The 26,365-nt window shown below is 36.1% G+C and overlaps 1 long non-coding RNA gene across 1 annotated transcript in view; it reads left to right on the plus strand.

The window, feature by feature from the left end:
* LOC115899894 overlaps window positions 1-26,365 on the plus strand; it is a 99,434-nt gene that overhangs the window by 22,680 nt on the left and 50,389 nt on the right. The window contains exon 2 of the long non-coding RNA XR_004059479.1: window positions 1,562-1,648. This is a non-coding gene — a long non-coding RNA (uncharacterized LOC115899894). The remainder of the gene's footprint in view (window positions 1-1,561; window positions 1,649-26,365) is intronic.

A 26,365-nucleotide genomic window follows, 5' to 3' on the forward strand; every position in this document is an offset into this window, starting at 1 on the left:
GTTTGTTTCCTAGGACACTAATACAGTCAGCATGCTCTGTACAAATGTGTAAACACAGACATTCCCTGTAATCAGGGAGGTGGGTGTCTTAAGGCAAGATTATGTTTTTTTAGGAAATGCAATTTATGTTCAGGATTAAATTTCTCTTGCAGACTGATAACGTCTGAGGTTCAGGGAGATGATAATAAGTGTTGTGTCCTAAACTGCCTGCCCTGAATCTGAAGCCTTGAATTAATCTTCCTGTATAGCCCTCATTCTTATGACCCAAATTTTGTAGTTTCTTAATGTCTTAGAAAGATGAGAGAAGTAAATAATATAAAAAGACATAATATACTTTAAAAATGTAAAGCATCTATAAGCCTCACGGTGGTTACAAGGAAATACAGAGACATAAGGAAAAAATACAGATGACACCATGGCTAACATCCTTCTTCATAATTCAGGAAATTTAAATTTACGTCTGGTACTTTGGTATTCGTGAAATTGAGATAGGGATGAACAGCAAGTTAGACAATATTACAATCGCTTTAGTCTTCTCATGGAATGATCCTAATACTATAAAACAACTTAAGCACATAACAAACATTCTCTCTTTCTAAATAGTAGTTGAAATAAATCCAACCAGAATACCAAGAAAACCTTCTCTATGACTCCTTGCATCACACAACTGCTCTATTTCTTTTCCAAACCAGAAAAAAAAAAAAGATTTCAGAAGTTAAAAGGGCAGTTTTTATGCCAAAACCACAATTTTTTTGACCTAATATTAAATTCTTAAGATTTTTTTCTTTTCTTTCTTTCTTTTCTTTTCCTTTTCTTTTCTCTTTTTTCTTTTCTTTCTTTCCCTCTCTCCCTCCCTTCCTTCCTTCCTTCCTTCCTTCCTTCCTTCCTTCCTTCCTTCCTTCTTCCTTCCTTCCTTCCTTCCTTCCTTCCTTCCTTCCTTCCTTCCTTCCTTCCTTCCTTCCTTCCTTCCTTCCTTCCTTCCTTCCTTCTCTTCCTCCCTCCCTACCTCCTTTCTTTCCCTTCCTTCCTTCCCTCCCTCCTTCCTCTCTTTCCTTCCTTCCTTCCTTCCTTCCTTCCTTCCTTCCTTCCTTCCTTCCTTCCTTCCTTCCTTCCTTCCTTCCTTCCTTCTTCTTTCTTCTTTCTTTCTTTCTTTCTTTCTTTCTTTCTTTCTTTCTTTCTTTCTTTCTTTCTTTCTTTCTTTCTTTCTTTCTTTCTTTTTCTTCCTTTCTTCCTTTCTTTTCTTTCCTTTTCTTTTTTCTCTTTTTCTTGCTTTCTTTCTCTTTTCTCTCATCTTCCTCCTCTTCCTATCATTCTCTTCCTCCTCCTTGTTTTCTTTGTCCTTTTCTTTTAACCTTCAAGGCAGAGATCTGAGGTTACTACCAACTCCTTTTTACACAGGGAATGCAGATCATACAAAAGAAAAATATGGCCTTGATCAGACAGCTGAGTTTTTTTTTTTTTATCTTAAAAAAATCTGTTTTATCCAAATGAATTGAGTACTCAGAACTGGAACTTTTCAGACCACAAGGAAGACGGGCATGCTTTTTTATCATGGTAACAGGTACTGACTGCATGGGGAGAGGCCATACCACAGAAATCTCAATCTGCCTGAGTCATGACTCTGAGAGCTGGAGTACCACCGGACAGGGTGAGGGGAGCATTTGCTGTTTACTCAAAAATATTTCCTAAATTACCTGTTTGTGTTATTTAGGAGGGTAGGATTGGGGAATGCTGCTTTGACCTGATTTTTACAGAATAAACTCCTTGCATAGCATTATAATAATCAGAATAACTAGATATGCTCTTTTAGACAAGGTTGGGCAAACTTTCTATATTCTGACTCCTCTTGCTGTTTTCTTCCCAAACATCTGAAAGAAAACACATCACAGTTTACAAAAAAAAAAAAAAAAAAAAATCCCTCATTCTCCCCTGTGTTGGTTCCACCTCCCCTAAAAATAGAATTTTATGATGCTCAATCTAATTTCTTTTCAAGACCATTTATTTAATAAGAAGAATGTTCTCCTGGCCTGAGATGCAATATAAGTGAGTATGTATTTTTTTCATAGAGTTAATGTTTACAGCAGAGGGCTAAAGCATTGAAAATAAGGAACTGAAATGGAAACTCTGACATCACTTTAACGGCAGTCCTGCTGCCTTACTGGGGAGAAAAATATTAGCTCTTGTCTAACTTACCTTTTCTATAAGGTGTAAAAAGCACCCTATACAGAGGGAGTATATGAAACCCATAGCTAGTCTGATTGCTTGCATGCTATTCATATACACGCCCGTTGTTGTAAGCTGGCACTGGGTGAACCCGCTGATTCTAACCATATGGCTGCCTGCAGAAATGCACTGAGGACTTTCCTCTAGGGTGCCCAAACAGTGTCCGACTGGCTTCCTAGGCTGCAGGAAAAAGTGAAAAAAAAAAGTAATTTTCCCATTATGAGATTTCATCCAGATGTTCATGAGGTTATGTATTAAATAATGAGACTTTAAAGAACATTACTATTTTAAAGAATTCCAAAATGTATGCATTTCTCCACTGGGTGGCGCTGAAAGTCCATAATCATGAAGACAACTAAAAGACCGGGAAACTGAAAATCTAATTAAAAAAAAAAACCACTGAAGGGTTAATTAATTCAGAACTACTATTCTTCTAATCAGATTACCAGTTTATAGTGCCGCATGTCAGTCAGACTGTGCTGGTTCTGCCTGCTGGTAGATAATTTTGCATTACAGAAAGCTGTAGAAACTTTTGAGCTATTGAAAGATTTTATCTATGCTGGTAAAATTACGTTTTTTTGGAATAATTATCAGGAATAAAATATTTTTTACCACTATGTATTCAATCACCCACTGACCACAACAATTTCTCTACAATCAGGTTTTAAATTTTTTGCATAATTTTACACAGCTTTTAAAGAAGGTATTTCTTATCCCAAATATCTTTCGAAATTCCAGAAAGATATTATTTCGCTTAATAGTATTCCCTGGCTATGGACTATTATTAACAACCCCTATAAACTACTCTGATTATTTCTGGAACTGGAATCTTTACAGCTATATAGGACATTCATTTCAGTTTAATAATGTTTAGCTCTTGTGTGCTACATGAGCTATCAACTGTAAATAGAAAATCTCACGTAAGGATTGAGATTCCAATGAGGTGTAGTCAAGGTTCCTATTAGATACATGCCTTTACTTTTAGCTCGTTGAGTTGGTTTTCCTTCTTCTTTCTTCTAACTTTAATTTCTGTATCTTTCTGCATATCTGCATGTACAAATCCCATTTCAGGTCAGTCTTGGCTAAAAGAAAGAAGTGCACAACTAGTATAAATAGAGCACACATTAGGGTCTTCCACAGGATGTAGTTATGTGCCCCATATCCCACCACCCACCTTGTATGACCAAGCAGAGCCAGATATAAGTCAAATTGTGCAGTAGGTGATTTGGTTTTGCTTCATAATCATCTCTTTCCCTGACCTTATCTCCATATTACATGTAGTAATGGGCAAACCCTGGTGCTTTCCTTTACCTCTCATGTTCTCAAGGGCTTTCCAGGTATAGCCTACAGTTGCCACATCACACAGACCTTGAGTTTCTGATAGGACTGTTGGTCAGTGTCAGACTCTGCTCGTGAAGGCTGCGAGGCAGCTGACATTTGCTAAAGGCAGTTGATCTACAGAGTTGTTCTGCTGGCCAAAAAATAAACGATTTTGAGCACTATAATGGAGGATATCTGGTTACCTCTCTACAGAGTTCAGACCTCACTAAGGGCTTGCTTTTCTTCTGCTCTTACTTAAAGATTAATGTAGGATGATGGACTTTGGATGGAGAACGCCTGGTTGTCCTATCTTCAGCTCTGTCTTGCACTGTGGTCATCAACTTTTCTCAGATCAAAAATAGGCAGGTACAGGTAGTGGGCTTACAACGTTTGACCGCAACTGGTTTTCCTAAGTACAATTTTTTCTAAGTACATTATTTCTAAGTACATTTTTTTCTAAGTACATTTTTCAGCAGCAAAACCAAAATGGGTCTTCAGATTTATCCCCATTTCTTGCAAAGGAAGAGCCTTTATATGATTGGGCACATTTTGTTTCTTCCTCACTGAGAATTTTAATCTTCTTTTGTATTGTTTCTATAATAATTTGTAAACATATTTATTTTTACCTACTTTTTAAAACTTCTGGCGAAATTCATTATACTGCATGTATTTGTCAAACATTCTCATAATGCTGGTTAAAAAAAATGCAGCTTAAAATAAGGCGTGCTCAGCAAACACCAGTGAATTACAACAGTTCCAAAGAAAACTAGTTCACTCCTTGACAAAACAAAAGCACAGGTTTTAAATAGGCTTGGGTTAGAATCTTGATACCATTATTTACAGATTACATGATTTAGGTTAATTTACTTAACATCTCTGCATTTCCATTACCTAATTTGGAAAATGGGAAGAATAGTTCCTATAACTAACAGTGGTTTTGATTATCAGATTAGATCAAACATATGAAACACTTAATCATGTAGCCTATGGTAACTTCTCAATAAATGGTAGCAATTTTCATCAAGAGCCAACATTTTAAAAACCTAACTCTGTGTGGCACTGTGATAGATTGAGATGAAAATATCATAAGGCACACTCTATGCCCTAAAATATATACCGTCCTCTTGAGATAATTATTTCTTCACAAACAAATATTTACTGAACACCTAGTGTATAAGAGAAATTGGTTTTGATGATGATATTGATGGTATTACAGGCTAAATAACTCTTTTACATATCTCTTGGGATCAGAAGTCCTTTTGAATTTTTTTTTTTTTTTTTTTTTTTTTTGGATTTGGGAATATCTCCATATACATAATGAGATTGGGACCCAAGTCTAAACACAAAATTCATTTATGTTTCTATACATCTTATACACATTGCCTGAAAGTAATTTTATATAATTTTTTTTTTTATAATATATGCAACCTGTCACGAGATCAGGTGAGGAGTTTTCTAATTGTGGTGACATGTCAGTGCTCAGAAAGTTTCAGATTTGGGAACATATTGGATTGCAGATTTTCAGACTGGGGACTCTCAACCTGTATAACAATGAATGAAAGAAACATGAACCTTGCACTTAGGAAGATTACAGTTGTATGGGAGAAACAAACTTTAAGGAAAAACACATTATTCAAATATTTTAAAAATCATAATCTGTAAGTGCCATGATGACAAAGTACAGCATAGCTAAAGCTAGATGTCAGCTGGGAGTCACCCTCTACATAGAATTAAACATAAATATTAATCTTCTATCATGTTCTCTCAGAAAACAGATATGCTCCTCATAGCCATGCAGATTCCTCCAGACTTATTTTCTGAGAGGCATCCCTTTTCCTAATTCCATATTTCTACTAAAATCTCTATTTCTCTGCAAATTTAACTCCTACATTGTTGTCCTTCTGTCTGCCTTTCGTAGACCAAGACAGATTATATAGCCTTTTCCTTTGGCACTCCCCCACCCACCACAAACATCACTCACATGTATAATGGGGTCAACACTGCAGCACCACTCAGTGATCAATTTCAGGTTGAATCTTAGATGTTATTTTCTTAACAGATATTTGCCCATTCTAACCAAACAGAATGTCTAACTTATCAAAAAAGAGAGAAAGCTAAGCAATTCTGAGTCACCAGATGATCTTCAGAGGAGTATTGATTTGAAAAAGGCATTTTGCTTGTTTCAATGATGATAGTTTTTGTTGATATTTTGTTGTGCCTTTATTGATTTTGTTTTGTAGACCTAAGCTAGATTGAAAGATGAAGTAAGACTTTCCTGAGGAAGTGACATTTAAGCATAGAATTGAAGGGTGTGTGATGAGTTGCAGAAAAGGATTCAAAACACATAACGGCATATGTATAAAGCCTGGAGGATTTTTATATGCTTGACTTGATCTGACTGTAGTCACATTCATAAAGCTTAAGTAGAAATAGTAGCTCAAGTTCACTTTCAAGTTGCTATCCTAGGGAAAATTCCAGAAGTAAGGGGAAGAGAGAGTTGAGTGAAGGCTGGAAAGCCAAGATGAGTCTTATTTAAAGAGGTGTGATTTGTGGAACTTGAAGAAAGAGTAGAACTTAGATGGTGAGAGATTGAAAAGGACAGGAGGAGCAATGGGATGGAATGAAGGCAGGGTGCTTGCTGTTGTGCTCGTGGAGAAGGAGTTAAATTTGGTGAAGGAAAAGGAAGTCAGTGATTCTTCTTGAAAAGTAAGCAAAAAATCTTACTGAGGAGTTTTTGAATATCTTCGGTAAGCAACAAATCTTACTGAGGAGTTCTTGAATATCTTCGCGAGATAGGGAGATAACTTTTGAGTAAAGCAGTATCGTAGAAATCTGGGAAGGCTTAATTCCTCAGGAACATTGGTGGATGATGCTGGTTTAGACTTTAATTGAGGCTGTTGGCTTAAACACCTGCAATATGGCCTCTCCAAGTGGTGTGGGCGTTCTCACAACATAGTGGCTTGATTTTTTTTTTTTTTTTTTTTTTTTTTTTGACAGAGTCTCACTTTATTATCCAGACTGGAGTGCAGTGGCATGGTCTTACCTCACTGCAACCTCCACCTCCTGGGTTCAAGCGATTCTCGTACCTCAGCCTCCGGAGTAGCTGGGATTACACGTGTGCACCACCATGCCCAGCTATTTTTTTGTATTTTTAGTAGACATGTGGTTTCATCATGTTGGCCAGGCTGGTCTCCAACTCCTGACCTCAGATGATCTGCTCACCTCGGCCTCCCAAAGTGCTGGGATTATAGGCATAGGCCACCGTGCCCTACCTAGTGGCTGGGTTCTAATAGTGAATGTTCCAAGAGAAAGCCAGGTAGCAGCTGTATCTGCTTTCATAACCTGGCCTCAGAGATCAATGTCACTTATGACATATTCTATTCATCAGGATGGTCAAAACCTTACCGGGTTCAAGGAGAATGGAAAGAACTGTAACTTCTGGATGAGGAATGTCAAGATTGTGAAAGAACATTAGGGACTAGAAATGTTGCTTCAGCCATATCTGGAAAATACAATATGCCTATTTTCTTTGTGTCTCAGCTTGGAAGTAGGAATATGGATTTGCATTTCAAGGCAGTAGACACTATGTGGATTATTTTGCCTTTAGGAAAATTAACATCTTCATTAATGTGATTTACTTGACACTGGCAATGAGAAATTTTGTTCATCCTAAAGTTGTCTCGAGTGTGTGCGTGCACAAGCATTTCAAACAGTAATTATCCATCAACAAGTTTGATGAGTGAGGAAGCTTTGACCTTGGAATGCTGATGTCCATTTCAACATAGTCTTTTGAAGCTCCTGACTTCTATAGCATTGCACAGCTCTGAGTCAGAGAAATGCACAATTGTGGCATTTTGTCCAATAAACTTATAGTGTTAAGAAAGAAAGATGGGCTGGGTGCAGTGGCTCATGCCTATAATCCCAACACTTTGGAGGCTGAGGTGAGCCTATCACCTGAGGTCACGAATTCGTGACCAGCCTGGCCAACATGGTAAAACCACCATCTTTACTAAAAATAAAAAGTAAAAATAAAAATTAGCCGGTCGTGGTGGCAGGCGCCTGTAATCCCATCTGCTAGGGAGGCTGAGGCAGGATAATTGCTCGAACCTGGGAGGCGGAGGTAGCAGTGACCAAGATCGTGCCACTATACTCCAGCTTGGGTGACAGAGAAGGACTCCATCAAAAAAAAAAAAAAAAAAAAAAAAAAAAAAAAGAAAAAGAAAGAAAGAAAGGAAGGAAGGAAGGAGGAAAGAAAGAGACTCAGGCTTAGGAAACTGAGTGTTTCTAAACGTGAATGTGAGATTAGAACTGTGAATTAAGAAAGAGGCAGCTTTCAAGAGCAAGCTAGGAAAGGGTCTTATAAAGGATTTGCCTTTTGTAGTTTTCTATTTATTTTATTATTATTATTTTTTTAGACAGAGTCTCTCCCTGTTGCTCAGGCTGGTGTACAGTGGAGCAATTTTAGCTCACTGCAACCTCTGCCTCCCGGGTTCAAGCGATTCTCCTGCCTCAGTCTCCCAAGTAGCTGAGATAACAGACGCCTGCCACCACACCCGCGACATAAAGTATTTTATATAAAAATATAAAGCTAATTTTTTTGTATTTTTAGCAGAGATGGGGTTTCACCATGTTGGCCAGGCTGGTCTCGAACTCCTGACTTCAGATGATCCGCCCACCTCGGCCTCCCAAAATGCTGGGATTACAGGTGTGAGTCACCATGCCCAGCCTGTAGTTATTTTATTTAGCACTATGAGATGCATAGTGTGTTAAGGATTATTTTGTTGTTTTTTTCTATGTTGTAACTTGATTCTCTTCAGTAATGCCTCAACTTTTCAATCAATTCTGTCATATATATAAAAGTCTTAGTAGTAGTCCATGTGAAATTAAGGGATTGGGTAGAATGGCATTCAATAGATGCCAATTTCTAGGTAGTGAGCAGTAAGAGCCTAATGCAGAACTCAAATATGACAGAGAAACAACTTCCAGGTAGATGATTCATATAGGAAACAGATATCTGAAGCTAGCATTTGGATTAAACATGTAATGTGTCCAGTATAATGACTAGTATATAGTAAGCATTGACTTATAGAAGCTATTATTGCTGTCGATAGTAAAGACAGAACTCTTTATGCTAATCATAATTTGATTTTAAAATCATAGTGTTCTAATGCTAAAATTGATTAATCTGGTTGCTATTTATTAATGGCACTGATGATGCAAATAGATGTTTAAGGTAAAGACCAAAGACCAATGATAATGATCCTAGCCTAGGGGAAAGAGATTTTATCACTAAATTATCTTCTAGCACCTCTCAAATCATACAAAATAAGGGTTTTTTCTTTTTTTTTTTTCTTTTTAAACCAAGCTTATTTGCAAAGCAGCTTCCAATAATTTGGACAAAGTTTTAAAATGTAATTAAAAAGACGACTTTTAGTTAATTAAAAAACTCCCGCAAAATTTGACTTTGAGTTTAATTTGTTTGTCTTCACTATTTCATGATGCTTCTCCAGGGAAGTAAAATTTATAAATTTGATAAAATTTGATTTAAAAAATGATGAAAATGATTATCTTAGCTATTTCAATAGCTATAACATATGACAATTAGATGAGTAAACTTAACTAGTCGGAATATAGCTTAAAGAATAAAATGAATAGAACACAAACTTATTTCTAATAATGTATATGTCTTCGTTGTGAAGGTCAAAACTTGCTAGAAATGTATACTTGTTATGATATCGTAGAGGAGTACATCTGGAGTTAGGAGGCTTGGGTTCTAATAGACAACTGTACATAAGTCTCTAAAACCCACTTGAAATGCACTAATATAGTAGCCACTGGCAATATTTTTAAGAAGTTAAATAAATTTTCATTTAAAATTAAATAAAATTTTAAATTTGACTCCTCAGTCATACTAGTCCCATGTCAAGTAATCAATATTTATGGACAATTAGTGGCTATCATGTTGGACAGCTAGCTCAGTTACAGACTTTGCAGGAAGTTCTCTTGCATAGTGCTATTCTAAAATGTCTATCCTCATCTACAAGCATTTTATTATACTTTGTGCCTTGCCTTTTCCCTTATTTTTAATGCTCTGTTTTGGGGAACAGAAATTTTTAATTCTAGCATGTTTTCTTTTTAAATTTTTTTTTTTAAATTATACATTAAGTTCTAGGGTACATGTGCATAATGTGCAGGTTTGTTACATATGTATACTTGTGCAATGTTGGTGTGCTGCACCCATCAACTCGTCAGCACCCATCAATTCATCATTTATATCAGGTATAACTCCCAATGCAATCTCTCCCCGCTTCCCCCTCCCCATGATAGGCCCCGGTGTGTGATGTTCCCCTTCTCGAGTCCAAGTGATCTCATTGTTCAGTTCCCACCTATGAGTGAGAACATGCGGTGTTTGGTTTTCTGTTCTTGTGATAGTTTGCTAAGAATGATGGTTTCCAGCTGCATCCATGTCCCTACAAAGGACGCAAACTCATCCTTTTTTATGACTGCATAGTATTCCATGGTGTATATGTGCCACATTTTCTTAATCTAGTCTGTCACAGATGGGCATTTGGGTTGATTCCAAGTCTTTGCTATTGTGAATAGTGCTGCAATAAACATATGTGTGCATGTGTCTTTATAGCAGCATGATTTATTATCCATTTTTTTCTTATAACTCGTTCTGTGTCCATTTAACAAAATTTTGTCAATTTCAAGTTCATGAAGATATTATTCTGCCTTTTTCTCAAAGAATAAGATATTTCACCTTCTATCATATTATAAATCAGCACTTACCTAGATAGAAATGTAGTCAATGCTAATTGACAATGGTGGTGATATGACTGTCAATTTATAGTCTTAATACATAAAATATTAAAAGAAAAGTTATATTATGAAAAATAGTCTTTTTATAGAAAGAAGTGTAGGGATATGGAAAGTATTCTAAAATATTTTCTGGCAATTAATCTTTAATTTTTGTATTGTTTTAGCTAAGTATCACTAAGACATATTTCAATTGATATCATGTCAACAAGTAAATAGTTTGTTTTGTGAAGCAATCTATGTATTTAGTTGTGAAAGAATGTGTTTTATTGGTTTGGGTTATAACTTTCAACTTTCTGTCTCTACCTATTTGAAAATGCTTGCTGTGTGGATCAAAAACCCTTAACCTATGGTTGCCAGACCAGGTACCGTCTTTTCTATTCTGCCTGCTCTGGATGCACTTTCAACCTTAACAATCCTCTTTTGGTAAGGCAAAATGCTGTAGTACTTGATGAAAACTTTTAGATCAATAAACATTATGCTTTGTAATTTAGGGCTTATGTAAGTGTTTGGGGCTTTTAAGTTGTTTTTTATTTAAAGTTTTTCACATTTCTGCTCAACTGTTAAACTGTGACAATTTTTTCTGAACTTATTTGATCTGTAAGACATGTCTCAATTTGTATTCTAACTCTGAGGTTTTGAGTTTATTTGAATGTCGTTTATATGGTCTCTATAGTCTCCACTTTGCATGAACCTTCCTTTTAATGACAGGCAAAATACAAAAATGCCATATACATATGTAATAGTTTTCCAAACATTTGGGGGAAAAGGTGTGTTATCAGTGACAACATGACTTTTTAGTAGTTTGCCCTCAGTCCTCCAATCTCATAACTTTCTTTACCTCAAATAATATGTGTATTAGTCAAGGTTCTTCAGAGAGACAGAATCCATAAGGGATGGATGGATAGACAGACAGACAGACAGACAGACGGACAGGTAGATAGATAGATAGATAGATAGATAGATAGATAGATAGATAGATAGATAGATAGATGAAGTGGGATTATTAGGAAAATTGGCTCATATGATTATGGAGCACGATAAGTCCCACAATAAGCTGTCTGCAAGCTGGAGAACCAGGGAAGACAGTGGCATAGCTAACTCATGTCTGAGAGCCTGACAACCAGGGAAACCGATAGTATTACTCTTAGACAAAGACTGAAGGCCTGAGAACATGGAGGGCCACTGGTGCAAATCCTAGAGTCCAGAGGTCAGAGAACCTGGAGTTCTGATGTCCAAAGTAGGAGAATAGGTCTCCCAGCTCCAGAAGGGAAAGAAGAGAAAGTGAGAACGAGAGAGAGAGACTGAGAGAAATTCTCCTTTCCTTTGCCTTTTGTTCTATCTGGGCCCTAATTCGATTGGATAGTTCCTGTCCACATTATCCACATGGGGTGAGGTTAGATCTTCTTTACTTAGTCCACTGATTCAAATGCTAATCTCTACTGGAAACACCCTCATAGGCCTGGAAATGATGTTTTATCAGTTACCTAGGTATGCCTTAATCCGGTCAAGTTGACATCTAAAATTAAACAACACAATACAGTTTATCCAGAAGAAAATCATCAGAATGATTATGTTGCTTCCTTACAAGCAAAATTTATTATAAATAGGGATCAGGCCATGCACGGTGGCTCGCGCCTGTAATCCCAGCACTTTGGGAGGCCAAGGCAGGTGGGTTACCTGACGTCAGGAGTTTGAGATCAACCTGGCCAACATGGGGAAACCCCTACTCTACAAAAAATACAAAAATTAGCTGGGTATGGTGGCATGCGCCTCTAATCCCAGCTACTTGGGAGGCTGAGCCAGGAGAATCGTTTGAACCCAGGAGGTAGAGGTTCTAGTGAGCTGAGATCGCGCCACTGCACTCCACCCTGGGTGACAGCGCAAAACTGTCTCACAGAAAAAATAAATTAAAATCAATAAATTGATCAAAGAGATATATTTTACATAGAAAATTGCTGATTCATCAAAACATTTCTTTAAACAAAGCTCACCAAGCACTCTGCACAATCCCTACCTTTATTACCACATTAGTATGTTTCATCTTAACATCTCCAAAATCTTGCCAATATTCTCCCACTAAGCTCATTCTCTATCACCAACTCTGTTTTATTCTCTTCTCAGCAGTTAACAACTATCTGAAATTTTATATATTCATTTGTTTACTTTTTACTGTTTGTCTACACCAACTACTCCATTCTAGCTGTTTTCCTAATAACAATTCACTGTTTTTTCTATTTTCTCACTATGTTTTTCTATTTTCTTTATCTATTTTTTTCCTGTTATAAGAAGAAATACAAATTATCCTCAAAGACAGTTTAAGGTGGAATATACATTAAGAAATTACTTAAAAGCAAATTTTAAAACTGAATAAATTATAAGCAAATTATAATAGTCCCTATACCATTTTGCTATCTTGTTTACAGCTCTATTCCTAGGATAAAGAATAGTGACTGTCACGTGGTAAGATATTCAATGAATATTTCTGGAATGAGTGAGTGAATTTATTAGATAAGCAAAAAAAGATGAGTGCTATCTAGAGACAGTTCTGTGATGGAAATAAAAATTTACTGAGCTTTCAAACTCATATACTTTCCTTATGTCAATCTGACTCTGAGCTTAATTTTGAATAAGAAAGAACTGATTGGTGAAGTAGAATTTGGCAGAATCTTCAGGGAAAATTACAATATCATATAAGCTGACATTAATCAAAGAATTCCTAATGGAAATAAATATCTATTTTTAGAAAATAGGATTTCCAGAATGTTCAGATAAATTTGAACAGGGATTGAGGCTCTAAAAGAGAAGACACTTGAAAAGAGATGAGAAGCTCTAAAAAATGCAATTATTGTATTTTTGTTCTCAAATTAGTATTACGTTATACACTTATTTCTCTCTGTTATATATTAGAGTTGATTATCTACTTCTTTGTCCTCATTATAGTTTAACCTGATTTGATCCTTCTGTGTTCCCCACACCAAGTATTCCATTGTATACGATAAGCATTAAATAATCACTGAATTGAATCAGATGATTTAAATCAGAAGAAAAATAGATACATTTAAGCAAATATTTATATACAATTAGATTTTAATTCATTTGGATTTTCAAAGGGCTTATCTAGGAGATAGAATAAAGTGGATACACACTTAAAATATGTACTTAATGAATAATGAAGAATTAGAATGATTAGTTCATATTTTTCTTACCTATCCCATTGAGCATTACTCCTGTCTCCTTGAAATAGTAAAAAGTAGGGAAAATGTAAATTTAAATTTTTTAAATATAACTGATGAAGAATTTGTTGGAAAAGCACTAGAGGGCACCATTACAAAAATTCAAGTCTAGAACAGATGTGTCATATTTTGAAATGTGATTCAGGTATTTGGAAATTATTAATGAGACATCATGCAAAGTTAGAGCTATGTTGAAAGACAGCTAGGGACAGAAAAATGTCCAAATTAACAAAAGGGAGAAGAATTTATGGCAATGACATTTAGTGTTACATATCTGACATCAATTCTTTTTCTTTTGGTGGGGGGACTCCATGTTTATTGAATGCAAAAATTTGATAATGGTGAAGTATTCTAGTTCTCTTCTGATTATCCCAATTGCCATATTTTTTTCTTCACAAAAGCTTTATTTGTAGCAGCCAAACACTAGACATTCTCCAAATATCCATCCACAGGAGAGTAGATAAATCGTGGTGCGTTCGTACAATGAAAAACTACTAGGCAATGAAGGAACAAACTAATGATGCCCACAACAACTTATACAGTCTCATAAGTATTGTGTAAAGTGAAAAGACACATTAAGAGTACATAAAATATTATTCCATTTCTGTGAATTTCAAAAACAGGCAGCACTAATCTATGTGAATAGAAATGAAAATGGTGGTTGCCTCTCGGCAGGGGAACTAACTGGAAGAGGCGTGAGGACACTTCTTGCAGTGATGGAGATGTTTTATATATATATATACACACACACACACACACATATATATATATATATAGAGAGAGAGAGAGAGAGAGTTTAATTTTAGTTTTAGGGATACATGTGTATGTTGATTCTACAAATAAATTGTATGTTGTTGGGGTTTGGTATCCGTATTATTTTGTCACCCATGTGATAAGCAAAGTACCTAATAGGTTTTTTTTTTTTTTTTTTTTTTTTTTTATCTTTCCACCCTTAACCCTCAAGTAGGCCTTGGTATCTATTTTTCTCTTCTTTGTGTCCATGTGTACTAAAAGTTTAGCTCCCATTATAAGGAAGAACATGTGACATCTGGTTTTCTGTTCCTATTTTAGTTTGCTTAGGATAATGACCTCCAACTCCATCCATATTGCTGGATAGGACATAACCTTGTTCTTTTTTATGGCTGCATAATATTCTATGGGATATACATACAACATATTCTTTATTAAGTCTAGCGTTGATGGGCATTTAGGTGGATTCCATGCCTTTAATATTTTGAATAGTGTTGCGATGAACATGCATGTGTAAGTGTCTTTATAGTAGAATGATTAACATTCCTTTGGGTATATACTCAATAATGGGACTGGTAAGTTGAATGGTAGTTCTGTTTTAAGTTCTTTGAGAAATTGCCAAACTGTCTTCCACAGTGGCTGAACTAATTTATATTCCCACCAGCAATATATAAGTGTTCCCTTTTCTCTGCAGCCTCACTAGCATCTATTACTTTTTGGCTTTTTAATAATAGACAATTCTGACTGGTATAAAATGGTGTCAGTATCTCATTGTGGTTTTGATTTGGATTTCTCAAATAATTAGTGATGTTGAGCTTTTTTCCATATGTTTATTGTCCACATATATATCCTCTTTTGAAAAGTGTCTGTTCAAATCCTTCGCCCACTTTTTAATGGGGTTGTTTGGATTTTGCTTGTAAATTTGTTTAAATTTCTTATAGATTCTGGATATTAGACCTTTGTCGGATGCACAGTTGGCAAATATTTTCTTCCATTCTCTATATTGCCTATTTACTCTGTTGATAGTTTCTTTGCTGTGTAGAAGCTCTTTAGTGTACTTAGGTCCCACTTGTCAATTTGTTTTTGTTACAATTGCTTTACGTGTCTTCATCATAAAATGTTTGTCAGGGCCTATGTCTAGAAAGGTATTTCCTAGGTTTTCTTCAAGGGTTCTTCAGTTTAGGTTTTACATTTAAGTCTTTAATTTATAGTGGGTTGATTTTTGTATATGGCTTAGGGAATGGGGTCTAGTTTCTATGTATGTCTTCTATGTATGGACACTCAGGTATCTCAGGACCATTTGCTGAGTAAGGAATCATTTTCCTATTGCTTGTTTTTGTTTACTTTATCAGAGATCAGATTATTGTAGGTGTGCAGCTTTATTTTTGTACTCTCTATTCTGTTCCATTGGTCTATGTGTCTATTTTTATACCAGTACCATGCTGTTTTGGTTACTGTAGCATTGTAGTATAGTTTGAATTTGCATAATGTGATGCCCCAACTTTGTTCTTTTTGCTTAGGATGGCTTTTGCTATTTGGGCTCTTTTGTTGTTGTTGTTCCATATGAATTTTAGAATTTTTTTTTTCTAATTCTGTGAAGAATGTCATTGAGTTTAATAGGATTAGCATTTAGTCTTTAAATTGCTTTGGGTAGTATGCCATTTTAACAAAGTTGATTCTTCCTATTCATGAGCATGGAATGTTTTTCCATTTGTTTGTGTCATCTCTGATTTATTTGAGCAGTGCTTTCTAATTCTCATTGTAGAAACTTTCATCTGCCTGATTAGCTGTATTCCTAGGTATTTTATCTTTTTTGTAGCTATTGTAAATGGAGCTTTTCTTGATTTGGCACTCAGTTTGGACTTTACTGGTGTGTAGAAATGCTTCTGATTTTTGTACATTAGTGTTGGATTCAGAAACTTTGCAGAAGTTGTTTATCAGATCTAGGAGCTTTTAGTTGGAGACTAAAAGTTTTCTAGGTATAAAATCATATCATGTGCAAATAGAGATAGTTTGATTTCCTCTTGCTATTTGGATCCCATTTATTTCTTTCTCTTGCCTGATTGCTCTGACTAGGACTTTTCAGTACTACTTTGCATAGGAGTGGTGAGTGGTGAGACTGAGTATCCTTGTCTTTTCAGTCTGGAGTCAGTCTGGAGGCCCTGGTGAGAGTCATGGGGGATCTCCTGAGCCCAGGATTGCAAAGGTCCACAGCACAAGTGGTTCCTGGAAGCTCTCACTCACTCATCATTTCACTATGGTGGGGAGCCTACCCTGACTCCACACCAATCCTGGGTGAGTGGCTCTCCTGTCTTGCTCTTCTCTGTTCTCCATGGGCCACCTTGCTTTCTTGATGAATCCCAATATGCCCAGCTGGATGACCTACTTGAGACGCTAGTATTTACTCACTACTCTTTCTTTTCTTCATGAAGCAATGCACAGTAGCTACTTCTAGTTAATTATCTTGGCCCCAACACCCTGACATCAACTGATAAATTTCTAAAATTATAATCATTTATAATCATTGATCACTAGAAAATATTATAAAATCACTTGGAATAAAGTTTGTCTAGAGTTGCAATGGATCTGAAATATTGCCCTACTTGCAAGCTAGCAAGTTAGCCTGCCACAACTTCATAGATGTTGGTAGAAAATATGAGACTCCTGGGTTAGAGATCAAGAAAAATATTTCTCATGGCAGAGCAAGCAATTTGAACATCAACATATTTGCATAAATTTCTTTTGCCTCAATACTCCTGAGGTGATTTAACAAACCCAAATGATACCTGAAAATACAATGGCTTACATACAAGAGAGAAATTACTACCTTAGAGAACTGGAATCTTTTACTCAGGGCAGTAAACAAACTTGCCCTTTGCTCTGAAGAGAGAATATAACTGTTATCTTTTAAGACTGTTTGCTATACAAACATTCTCGATAAGATTGCCAGAAACAAGAGGCAGTGAATGCCTCTCTCCTAGGAGGTGCAGAAATGCAAGAAACATGGAGAATCATTTCACATCAAAAGTATGTCAAACTAAGATAATTTTTCTTTTTCTGATGTTCATGGTATTTCAGAATTCTTATAAGAATATATTGATTTTATCATGTGATAACATTTCTTCTTGTACACTTGCACATAAGAAAGCTGTATAGATGAATAGATGTTGCAACTGGATGAATCTGTTGCACACAGGGTCCAGATAGCTTAATTTATGAAAACCTTAAGGGAAGTCTTAGGTAATACTCTTGAACAAGTTACCACCAATAATTGCCATCCTTCTTCATATATTAATTTCAAGTAACTTTTTCTCTGACCTATGTCCTACTCTTTTACAAAATATATTTTAGCACCCCCTTCCAAAAATTGTATAAGTTCATTTGAGGTTTACAATCCACTTATCCCATTACTTTTTCAACATGTATCAACCCATCATGCCTTTATCACCTGTGGGCACAATTTATATTCTATGATCAATAATTAGGATAATTCTCTAAAACTACTGGCTGATTAAATTGCTGCTATAGTCTTAATGTCTGTCTCCCCAAAATCCATAAGTTGGAACTTAATCTGCAATGCAATAGTATTAAAACGTGGTGACTTTGGAAGGTGATTAGGATATAAGAACTCTGCCCTCATAAATGGGATGAGTGCCGTTATAAAAGAGACCCTAGGGAGCTTTTTTTTTTTGCCTGTTCCGCCATGCAAGGAAACATAGGAGGCACTGTCTATAAGAAACAGGCCCTCACCAGACACCAAATCTGCTGGCACCTTGATCTTGGATTTCCCATCTTCTAAAACTGTGAGCAATACATTTCTGTGGTTATAAATTACACAGGGTAAGGCATTTGTTACAGCAATCTGAATAAACTAAGAAAATTTCATGTCACCATTGTGGGATCAGAGAAAAAGCAACCATAATACAAGGGCTTTCATTTTAAATTCATGGCTAAAAACCACAAATGTTCAAATAATATTTACAAAATGTTTAGTATCATGGCCCATCATAAGAAAGTGACTAAGTGACTATCCAACAAGCTGCATATTTTACAGCTATACCTGTGCAGATGAATGGGACTGAAACACACACCCACATTCACACAAACACACATTCATGAGACACATGCACTCAGGCACAACAGGGCTGACATTTTGCCTTTGCTTTATTGTAAATCTCAAATGTGTACTAAAACTGACAAACCATTCCATTATATTTTCTCAGAATATTTGCTTTCCTACTCGTTCTCTCAGAGCATTATGACACACATTTTTTCCTCTGTACAAACCTCCAACAATCTTCTAATTTCTAGGTGATGATATTAACTTATATTTAACTGGAAAATAAAACAAGATTAATCTGACTCTAGGAGGACAAGACAACTATCCAGAGATTTGCAGTGCCACCTAATGGATAGTCCAGAGGGCTGATCTAGGGTTAAGAGAGAAAAGTTAGAGGAAGACTTTCACAACACAAAGTTATTCCCAGATGATTTTGAGCTACTTAGTGAAATACTGGGAGGGTAAAGCTGGGCAACTATGTTTACATGTTCTTATAGATAAAAAATAACCAGATTTGAGTCACTGTTGGGTTTGAAGCTGTGTATGAGACTTGCAATAGTGTTGTTAAATTCTCAATGTGACATAAGAAGAGTTTTTAATAAATCTTCTAAACACGTGGGCATATGTAGAGATAAAATAGACTTAACAGGCCAGGTACAGTGGCTTACGCCTGTAATCTCAGCATTTTGGGAGACCGAGGCGTGCAGATTACGAGGTCAGGAGATAAAGACCATCCTAGCTAACACGGTGGAACCCGTCTCTACTAAAACTACAAAAACAAAAGTAGCCAGGTGTGGTGGCGGCCCCTGTAGTCCCAGCTACTCGAGAGGCTGAGGCAGCAGAATGGCGCGGAATGGTGTGAACCCAGGAGGCAGAGCTTGCAGTGAGCAGAGATCGCGCCACTGTACTCCAGCCTGGCAGCCTCGGTGACAAAGCGAGACTCCGTCTCAAAAACATAAACAAACAAAGCAACAACAGCAACAACAACAAAAACAGACTTACCAAAAGTTAATACAAGAAAAACAGTTAATTTAATTAATGCGACCTTCCAGTCAAACTTACCTGAAGGGATAGAAAGTGAACATCCCTAGGTAGCGGAATGTTAAGGATTCCGGATCTCTTTATTCCAGGAAGGGTGGAGCATAATTTGCTAGTAGATAGGTGAGGAGGTTGAGGTTGGTGTCCCAGAAACCATGATTTACCTGAGATTTTCTGATTCAGCTCTTGAGGGCCATGATTCTACCAATAGGTTTCAGGCAATCATATACATTACGGTACATATTCTGAGACCTCAGTTTGCTCCAAAGTAAACCCTGGGAATCTTCCTGCATGAGACGGACCAGCATTCAGCCCATGGGTTATTGATGCACAGGTCTTTAGTATTTTATTGCTGAAAGCCAATCATATTTTCGTTCATTTATTCATTCAACACCTTTATTGAGTATTACTACTTTAAATGCAGGGAATATTTTAAGTGCAATAAAAATTAAATATAACCACATTCTCTCTTGAAACTCGTATTCTGATGGGAGAAGGCAAAAATTAGATTGAGTACGCAAAATATAAATGTAATAGGCCGGGCGCAGTGGTTCACGCCTGTAATCCCAGCACTTTCGGAGGCCGAGACGGGCGGATCACTAGGTCTGGAGATCGAGACCATCCTGGCTAACACGTTGAAACCCCGTCTCTACTAAAAATACAAACAATTAGCTGGGTGTGGTGGCGAGTGCCTGTAGTCCCAGCTACTCAGGAGGCTGAGGCAGGAGAATGGTGTGAACCCGAGAGGTGGAGCTTGCAGTGGGCAGAGATTGTGCCACTGCGCTCCAATCTGGGCGACAGAGCGAGACTCCATTTCAAAAAAAAAAAAAAAAAGTAATAAATAGCAATATATGCTATGAACAAAATTGTAGAGGATAGGTGGTTAGGTGTGCATGAATAGAGATTATAAATTTAAATGAGTTGGGTAGAAAGGCCTGAGACGTGGTATTTAATGAAAGAACTGAAGTTTCGGAAGTAGAATGGAAGAAAAAAAAAGAGTAATGACTAGTTTGGCACACAGGTATCTAGGAGGTACCTAGGGAAAGAGTGTTAGGCAGAAAGCACAAAACTTTTCAATACTTTAAGCATGTTGGTTTCCTAAGTGTGCACCCTGTGCTGTTGCACAAGATCTTGTGCACAAGACCCTTGTCATCTTGAAATTCTTAAAAATTTTTGAACAGTAAAACTTGCATTTTGCTTTTTGTACTGGGCCCCAGGAATAATATATTCATTCTTGGCCTTCAGGCACATCAGGGGAATGGCAATGAAGTCCCCATGATTAGAGGGAAGTGAGATGGAAAGAGAGTAGCAGATGTCAGAGATGGAGTGAGGCGTCATATCTTATTTGACCTTGAATTCCCTGAATAAAGCTTTAACAGAATCCGTACAACTGCTACGTTGAAAATAGAATGAAGGGATCAAGAGTAGAAACAGAGTGATCAGTTTTAAGAGAATTATTTCAGTGAAATCTTAGCAAGACTTGTTGGTAGAAATAATATCTGGTCCTAAATGTAAAATACTGTTGTATCGTCCTGTTTTTTTTTTTTTTAAAAGACTTAGAGGTTTCAATGCATTTAGATAACAGTTTAGGGACAAAAGGGAGAAAGCCTTATTATAAAGTACCATTTGCTGCTGAAAGACAAGCCGTGATAGAAGATTGTCTCCTGTCAATGTACCACTTATGATCTGTGATCTAAAAGTCCTAAGCATATTTTAAAATATGCCTTATAAACTGTATGAATTTATTATGATCATTATTACAATTGGGAAATTTGAACTAGCTCATCTGTAATGGTTCTTTCCATTTCTTTTGGGTTGTACATTGTCTTTTGCCATTTAATACTATATTAAATCTGATTTTATTTTACTTACTCTGGCTTCAGAGAGACTAAGTTTATTTTCAATTCACATTTAATTTTGAGGGTGGTAGAGCTGTTATATTATATTTTTAAATATGATTGTGTACATTTCACCAATTAGGATCAAATGACATAATGTATATGAAAATGCTTTCAAAAGCCTAAATTACTCTATATATGCAAAAGATTAAATCATGTATTAGGAACATTGTAGTTTAAATCTGTTTGAAATAATTTGTTTGAAATTCACATCATCCAGCAATTTGAGAGAACTACATACTCTTTTACTATAGCTAAAACATAGAACTTGCTTTCATTTTACAAAATAAATTTTTTGGAGAAGGATTAACTAACAATTTTCTACATAGTGTAAAGATTGTTCTGATATTGGCACCTGAAGGCTGTTTAGAATTTTCCTGCCAAATGTGCAGTTTCTTGGATTTTTTTTATGTCAATGGGAGAGAATTAATTTTCTGTGTTTATGCTTGTTTCCAACTTTAGACTTCAATTTATAAGCAAAAAAAAAAAAAAAAAAAAAAGTAAAGCTTTCTTCCCCCTGCCTAAAATGTTAAATTGAAATACTCATTCCCTGGATCAAGTTGTTGGTAACTGTAATGTTGGCTACAAATGTATCTATTTGGTTATGATCCAGATAGTGATGTGATTGTAGATATATTTCTTTATGAAGATGGTGATTAAAGCTGCAAAGGTTAAGTGTTCTATCATGACTCTTGATCCCAGCTTCAAACATTAAGTATCAGCTTTTATCCAGCTCCCTCTTTCCAGCCCTCCCTGTGTTCCCAGACAAGGTCACACCCATCACTGCCTTCCACTCTCTTCTTCCAGGGAGTTTGTCATGATTGGATTGATATGCTTTTTCTTTATTAGCTCTCTCCCCCGACAGATTCTAAACCTGGTTGGAGTAGGACCCGATGCCTGTTTGTTCTCCCAATCCTATCATGTTACTTGGCAAATAGAAGCTGCTGTGAAATTGTTCCTTACACAGTTAACATCAGGGTGCCTGCTTCAAATGGGATTATTGTACTAAAATATTTAGAATATGCCAAATATATTAGTAGCCACAGGAGAAATAGTGATCAAGTAGCAAATTTTACCTTGAGTTTTTAAAAAATGGAGCACAACTTTGCAATTATTTACTTTATGGTTTAATTAGTCAGGATATGTTAGACTATGCTGCATTAAACATTTACCTTCCAAATGTTAGCAGTTGTCTTGTGAGCTCAGTGGAAACACTGTTCTGGGAGGTTACTTAGGGACCCCAGCTGATGATGTTCCTCAATACTGGGACACACCACCTCAAAGCATGGCTTCCAGGGCAGCTGCAAGAGGCGAAGAGACAAGGCCAGAGAAGTTATACTCATTCTTGAATGCTGTAGATTGGACATGACAAGTGCCACTCTGTGCACAGGCATTTGGCCAATACTTGTCATATGACCCTGCATAATGCAGGGGTCTTGAAACATTCTATTATACAAAGGAAAGAGAAACAAAGCAGAGGCAGTGAGACCTAAAACAATTTATCACTAAGTAAAATTTTTATACTAGGTAACATTTATTTCAGGATTTATTATTTTTTAAATTATTATTAATTTTTTTTGAGACAAAGTCTCACTCTGTTGTCTAGACTGGAGTACAGTGGCACGATCTTGGCTCATTGCAACTTCTGCCTCTCAGTTTCAAGCGATACTCTTGGCTCAGCCTCCCTAGTAGCTGGGATTACAGGCCCATGCTACCATGTCCGGCTAATTTTTGCATATTTAGTAGAGATGCAGTTTCACTAAGTTGGCCAGGCTGGTCTCGAACTCCTGACCTCTGGTGATCTGCCTGCCTTGGCTCCCCAAAGTGCTGAGATTACAGGAGTGTGCCACCATGCTCAGCATTTATCTCAGGATTTTGCGTGAGAAATTATAAATGTGATACTAAATAAGTAGAAAGTTTATTCTGAAAAAGCAAAAGGTCTTGATCAGAGAATATTATCTAAAAGGCAAAATGCCTTGAATTAACTTTATTATGTGAGTTCTGAGCACCATCTGATGGTAATATATCTAAATTATATAAAATCTAGACTCCCTCCCTCCCTCTCTCCTTCCTTCCTTCTCCCCACCTCCCCCAATGAATTTGAAATCTGAAACATAAACTGTCAACATAAGTCATTAGAAAACATAAATTAAGCAATATTTTTAAAAGGATTTTGTACTTCTTTATATAACTTTTACAGTTAAAATCTTGTGACAAATGCATAAAATATGAACTAAAAATACTTGACAAAAGTATTCAACCATTCTGCTTTTGAAAAACTATTTGAAATAAAGCATGATAATAATAAAGCTGTGACGATGATTATGGCAATGGAGGGACAGGGTTGCAATTAAAGTTCCTCTCTATGGGAGCCTAAGTGACTATTCTTAGAAACGGGAACATGGGTTTTTATAAATTTCACTGAGTCTACATAACCAGCTTTGACAGTTTAACTAATTTTAGAGCTTACTAAATACTTATTTTTCAATTTAGTCAAATAACTGGCTAAAAACGAGTGTGTTTAGCTAAAGTAGTGAGTAAAACTAAGAAAAATCATCAAATTGGTAGAATATATAGTTTTAGCCTCAAATTATATCCAAAAGACTATGACACAATTGAATGTGACCAAAAGTTGTTTTGGTTTGGAAATCCCTGACCCCAATTCAATGTGATTGTTAAAAACTACCTACCCTGGATTGACTTCTCACAGGGACGTCCTACTGAATCAGAGAAACGGACACTTAGTGACATCTGATTCCACCACAGACTAGACATAAAAGCCATATTAAAACATAATCACATCAAACCAAAAGCTAAAGTGAAATGTAAAAATGTCTATGCCTTTATGCAACAAATGCACTTGTGTTATGGAAATACACACTCTAAGAAACCCAGTTTGGCTCACTGCATGGTCCTAATTTAACTCCCACTATCTTTTCCAGAAGGAGGGGTGATATCAAGTTATAGCATATAATGCCAAGTGAGCTTTGGCAAACTTTAGAGATATCTATTTTGCTTATTGGTAGCCATTTACTGAAAATATTTTTTATATTATGGGTTGTAAATAAATATCTTTTGAATTAAAATTCATACCAAGTATGTAATATAATTGATATCTTCAGTTTTTTAAATATTTCTATAAGGAAAAACTTCTCATCTCTTTTGACTGAACACTATTAATGCTTAGAGTATAACTTATCCATTCAATAAGTATTTATTGAGCACCTACTAGTGTTATTATTTCAGAACTTAGGTTGAAATCAAAAAAACAAACAGAACCTCTTTTCTCATGGAGTGGGGAAGGCAGATATTAACAATTATAAGTAAGTAATCTGTACAGAGTGCTAGGAAATAAGTAGCATGGAGGTGATGAAGATGTAGGTGGGGCAGGCTAGGTAGGACTCATTGAGAAGGTGCCATTTGAGGAAAGACTTGTAGATGGTGTGGCAGTAGCCAAGTAATACTCTGGGGAACAGCATTTCAAGTAAAACAAAGTGAAGAACTAGAGCAGAGTTGTGTATCTGCTTTGTCTGCAGAAAAGACACAAGGCCAATGTGGCTTGGGGTGAATAAGAGAAGCAGGGAATGGTAGGAGTTGAGGCCAGAAGGGTAGTAGGGAATCAGAACTTAGACATTCACTCAGAGTGAAATGGGAACATTTTCATAATTTGAGCAGGTCGGGGACATGATCTGAGTGGTGATTTAAAAAGACCCACTAACTACTAGGTTAAGAATAAACTGCAGGAAAACAGGGGCTGAAATGAAGAGGCCAGTAGAGAGGTGATGGTGGCTAAGAAGAAGATAACAGCAGTAGGGGTGAAAAGAAGTGGTTACATTCTGGGAATACTTTGAAAACAGAGTCAACATGACTTTCCGACATATTGGATGTGGAGAGAGAGGGAGACAGCGATAGCAAGAGAAATGTGAGAACAACAAAAAAGGAACGAGTTGAAAAAACAGAGAAGTGAATGATGACTCCAGCACTTTTGAGCCCAAGTAGTGTGAAAGATGCAGTTTTTAATCCAATGAGACAATAAACCTGTCGATGAAATAGATTTGGGTGAGAGTCATGAAGAAGATCAGAAACTTAATCTTGGATGTGTTGAATTTGAGAAAAATATTAGGCATTTATGTGGAGACATTGAACCCTTAGTTGGTCATGAAAACTGAAGTATTAGGAAATAGATTTACATTCTAAAAAAAGTTTATGGGAGAAGACAGACATTTAGAATAGTAATAGAAAAAAAACTGTGATTCCAGTTCAAATAGGAAAATATTTTCCCTCAGTCGTATGTACTGAATTTTATAGCTGTACATATAAACCACACGACTATTTTTGGTCTCGCTGCTAGGAAAATAGCACCATCTTGTGGTAATAATATACAGGTATCTAAAAAATCTGTAAAAAAGGGTGGTATAATACATTTCCCTGTATCCTAGAGAAATTTAATTATTTTTTAAAAAATAAATATATTTACTTTTACATTTTTATTTTAATATTTCTGAATATGTAATATTTGTACATAGGCATGAAGCACATGTGATATATTGATGTAAGCATATACTGTAATGATCAGGTCAGCAACTGGGATATCCATCACTTTAGCATTTGTCATTTATTTACGTTGAAAATATCTACATCTGCTTCTTTAGTTATTTTGAAATGTATAATACATTCTTGTTAACTATAGTTGCCCTATTGTGCTACTGAACACTACATCTTATTCTATCTAATTGTATTTTTCTAACCATTAACTATTTCCAAATTCCTCACTCCTCCCCACTCCCCTTCCCAGTCTCTGGTAACCCTCATTCACTCTCTACCTCCATGAGATGAATGTTTCTTAGCTACCACATATGAATGGGCACGTGAAATACATGTCTCTTTGTGCCTGGCTTATTTTGCTTAACATAATGTCCTACAGTTCTATCCATGCTGGAAATAAGAGGATTTCATTCTTTTTTTAAATGGCTGAATATTCCATAGTGTATACGTACTACATTTTCTCTATATATCTTGGC

This window comes from Rhinopithecus roxellana, chromosome 10 (assembly GCF_007565055.1).
Source record: "Rhinopithecus roxellana isolate Shanxi Qingling chromosome 10, ASM756505v1, whole genome shotgun sequence".
NCBI lineage: Eukaryota > Metazoa > Chordata > Mammalia > Primates > Cercopithecidae > Rhinopithecus > Rhinopithecus roxellana.